The 4,728-nt window shown below is 36.5% G+C and overlaps 1 pseudogene; it reads left to right on the forward strand.

Moving 5' to 3' along the window:
* The first annotated feature begins 2,023 nt into the window (after positions 1 to 2,023).
* On the forward strand, positions 2,024 to 3,472 carry LOC149202425 (UDP-glycosyltransferase 72B1 pseudogene; annotated as a pseudogene).
* Positions 3,473 to 4,728: the final 1,256 nt, after the last annotated feature.

The raw sequence follows: 4,728 nt of genomic DNA on the forward strand, positions 1-4,728 counted from the left end.
ATAAAAATTAATATTGGTCGTTGCCCTCTTCAAATTGTGTGGCAAGGACATAATTTCCAAAGTTTAGTTTATATGGCCAAAAATATATTAATTGGAAAAGGATATTAATTTATAAAGATTTTGGGAAAGACTTTTTTGGAAAGGACATCAATTTTTAAATTTTTCGAGGAAGACTTTTTAGGAATGGATATATTAAATGTTGAAGTTTCTAGGCAAGGTTTTTGTTTGATTTTATTATACATTAAACAATAACTTCATTTTGGTTCCTTCATTTGTTCAGTAGGTCATAGAAATTTCCTAATTAGAAATAGGGAATACGGGTTTCGATCGTCACCTTCATGGCACAATGTGGTTCCCCTTGGATGTGTAGAATACAAAACAAACACCCCTAGTTAATGTTCTAGTCAACACAAGTGCCATCAATCCAAATAATGCAAAAATATCAGGTTTGACTTCCATATTTATCTAAAAAGCACAATTGAGGTCGATATCACACTTTTGATGGATTGAATTGCCTAAGTTTAGATGTTATATCAATATGTCATTACTCGAGGAGATGGAACATAACTTTGTTTATTATATTTTAGTTTTTGTAAATAAAAATAAAGAGTAGAAGAAAGGGAACATTGTATACAATGAACTTTTAATTAAGATATGTGCATTTTCATGTTTCTATGTTCATATATTACTCTAAGTTTTAGAAGATAATAGTCATGATGTGGATATGAAAATTCTAGAGGGACCCCATGGTTTGGACATGTGCACTATTATATTTATGTGAGTTACTGTGTATACATTTCACTATTTCCACCGTATAGATTTATTCTTGGGAAATACTTTAAATTCTTCTCAAATTTCTATTATTTATCAATTTTTTATGTTTTCTTTGAGGTCTCATATGTTTGATTAGTTGTATCTTTGCTTTAACTGAAGCTTGAATTTGCCTTTTAGTCACAATTCAGAGTGGTCATCAAAGTACTGTTACCAATGCTATCTAATCATTGAGTTGTGATAAACTGTTATAAATTTCCTTTATACTAGTGGAACCATAGTGGATACTACTTAGAGTATTGAAGCTTGATTACATGTCTTCCATATTTCTTAGCTAAATAGTAATTATTGGATGAATGTTTGTTAATCTTCTTTTAATCATTAACTACATAGTGAACAAGGTATTGTTACATAAGCCATTTACCCATATAGGCAATGAAATATTGCAGCTTGATTTCCTACAAGTGAAGCTATTATAGACTTAGATTAAAGGATTAGGCCTTATTTCATTTGAATTTTTATGTTGTTAAGTTATAATTCATGTTTGTAGAAAATTGATAATACTTCTGTGATGCCAATCTAACAGCTTAGTCAAAAGCTCTAAAGATTAATGTCATGACAGTATTACCCAATAAATAAAAAACACAACATATATTTTTAAAAATCATCCCCCCACCCACGTTATATATATTAATCACTTACAAATCTGTTGCAAGCACAACTAAACTATTTAATATAGTGGTGGCATCGTCCATATGTCTGCACTGACGTTGCAAGAAAAATTAAACTGTTTAATATAGCCCCGGGTCCTGCCATTTTCCATACGTCTCTCCTAAATTGCCCATATGTCTGCAGTGACGTGGCAAGCAAAACTAAACTGTTTAAAATAGTGGTGGCATCGTCCATATGTCTGCACTGACGTTGCAAGAAAAATTAAACTGTTTAATATAGCCCTGGGTCCTGCCATTTTCCATACGTCTCTCCTAAATTTCCAACATGCTACTGCAAAGTCAACAAATGAATGAAAAATCCACCCTAAATTGTCTGTAGTCTTTTACCAAGTCCTCGGAACAACAAAAACGTGGTGGGTCATATATTTGTTTAAACTTTAGTTTTGGCTACCTCCCCAAATTATTCATTACGACGCAAGCGCACTCATACATTTGTTTTATAACTATAAATTCTCTGCTTCATCGTTACAAAACCCACCCTTCAAATATTGGCATTTGCTTGTTGGAATATAGAGACATTCATGGAGTCGCAAGAGCAGAGCCAAAAGCCTCATGTCGCAATATTCCCTGGGTTTGGGTCGGGCCATCACATCCCACTGCTCGAGCTTGCAAAGCGGCTGACTGTGTACCATGGCTTTTCTGTCACCTTCTTCACCGCCAAATGGATGGACGGCTCTCCTCACCACACCCTGCCGTCTTCGTCAGGGGACATGATCCGCTTCATAGAGCTCCCTGATGTTCAGATCGAAGGGGATCATGCCGAGATGAACATTTTTGTACGCATGCCCTTACTATTGGAGAAAGCTAAAATATTAGTGCAAGATGCTCTCACATCCTTTTCGTTTCCTGTCTGCGCTTTCATAATCGATTTTTTCTGCACACCCATGTTGGATGTCGCCTCCAAACTAGAAATACCTTCCTACATATTCTTCACTTCTGCGGCTTCTCTCCTCTGCATCATGCTCTACCTTCCAACACTTGTCCACAACATTGAAATTTCCTTCAAAGATGTGGATTTCCCGATCGAAGTGCCGGGCCTTCCGCCGATTCCCGGAATAGATTTGCCAAGCCATCTTCTAGACAGATCTGATATTTCATTCAACTGGTTCATTCAACATTCCCTTCGGCTTCAGGAAGCTCGTGGAATTCTGATAAATACATGCCAAGAAATGGAACCAGAACAAATAAAAGCTCTCAAGGAAGGAAAGGTTCTGAGCACTGTTGAAATGACCCCTTCCATTTATCCTGTTGGGCCGCTAATAGTTTTGCTTCTGTCGGAATTTGAAGAGAAGTTTGAGAAGGAGCGCTGCCTCAAATGGCTGGACCGCCAGCCCGCCTCGTCAGTTCTGTTCGTTTCTTTCGGGAGCCGTGGCACCCTGTCGGAGAATCAGATTCGGGAACTAGCTTTGGGGCTAGAAGCAAGCGGGCAGCGGTTCCTTTGGGTGTTGCGTAAGGAGCCTCCTCCTCCAACTGAATCCACGATGACTGCCGAAGCAGACATGAGGGAGGTTCTACCTGAGGGTTTCGAGACTCGAACCCAGGACCGTGGATTTGTGGTGGATTCATGGGCGCCTCAGATTGCTGTCCTCTCTCATCCATCCACAGGCGGTTTCCTTTCTCATTGCGGTTGGAATTCAACGATCGAAAGCATCTTACATGGAGTGCCGATGATCGCTTGGCCTCTCTTTGCTGAACAGAGAATGAATGCCTTCCTTCTCGTGAAGGAGATGAAGGTGGGCATTGAAGCGCAGAAGGGAGCAGATGGATTGGTGAAGAGAGAGGAAGTGGAAAGAGCGGCGAGGGAATTAATGGAAGGAGAGGGGGGAATGGAAATGAAGAAGGGGATGGCAGAATTGATGGGGAAGGCCCGGTTTGCAATGGCGGAGGGAGGGAGTTCATACAACGCGCTGGCCAACGTGGCTTCTGTTTGGAAGGAAATGCATGCCACTAAAACACCACCTGCTACTTGAAACTTGAAAGGTCTCGCTTGATACGTCACATCTGGATGTTAAGACGGTTGACGGTTCGTATGGACCGTCGCGCCTGGCATTGCTCAATTCAAATCAACGGCTAATGATTACCCAATCGTCTAACAACAAAATCGAATGGCACATATTTTGACACGACAGCAGTTTGGGGAGTTCATTTAAGAGGGAAACGCATTACGACGTAATAATAACTTATTATTAAGAATGATTCTTCATAAAAACTGTGTAGAAATTAAATATTTGTTTTTAAAATATTGAAAACAATATATAGTTGTACCTTTTTGGTTTAAATAAGAAACAATAAAAATTACATTTTGATGAAATTAAAGGCTCACAAAATCATTAACTTGAACCATCAATTTCATATGATGGGTGGTATCAGCCATCAATATCATGTTACTATTGTGGTTTGGAAACAACAACCCTCGTAAACATTATCAGATGGAAAGCAGCTTACTCATTACTTGAATCTTCGTTGTTGAGTAAGAACAAAGGGATTAAGACATTTAATATTAATAAAGGTGTAAGATGACATCCACGCAGATGTTGAAGACAATGAAATTTGACAGGGATGGTTTTTTAAATATATTATTATTAGACTGGTTAGGTAATATATATAAATAATAATTTAATATTATTAATAAATAATTTCTATTCGAATAAAGGTTAGTTTATAACTGTTAAAATTATAAAATTTTAGGTAATATTTTGATAAATCTTGGCAGAGATTTTTGTAAATTTAACTTAAAGTTCTTAAATTTCAAGATTCTGTGTACCTCAAATTTTTTTGATGGCGCTGAATCTATTGTCATCTTTAAAAACATGATTTAAACACTGCTTTTGATAGATTTGTTGAAATTTTGCCCAAATTTTAACCAAAAATAGCCGTCCTTCATACACAAGTCACTTACCCCGAAAAACAAAGGCAAAGACTTCTAACTAATTTCTTTGGATAATTACAAAATATTTTAAATTTGGATGATTGCGAATTTTGACATTTGGAAAAGCCAGAACAAGTTAGTGGAAAAACTCACTTAAATTGTGAACTTTGACATTCTCACTCATTGTTTTAAAATGGAGTATCATATTTAATTTTTATTATATAGAAATTTTTAAATAAAATTGAAAATTTATGTAATTTATTAGTATTTTATTGGGAGATCGACCAGAATGTTGCATTGCAAAACATTAATAACATCAAAAATATTGTTACTTCTAATTCAAAGACAAAATGTGGT

This window comes from Pinus tabuliformis, chromosome 2_1 (genome assembly GCF_031772625.1).
Source record: "Pinus tabuliformis cultivar Carrire ecotype Pingquan chromosome 2_1, CPIR1, whole genome shotgun sequence".
Taxonomy (NCBI): domain Eukaryota; kingdom Viridiplantae; phylum Streptophyta; class Pinopsida; order Pinales; family Pinaceae; genus Pinus; species Pinus tabuliformis.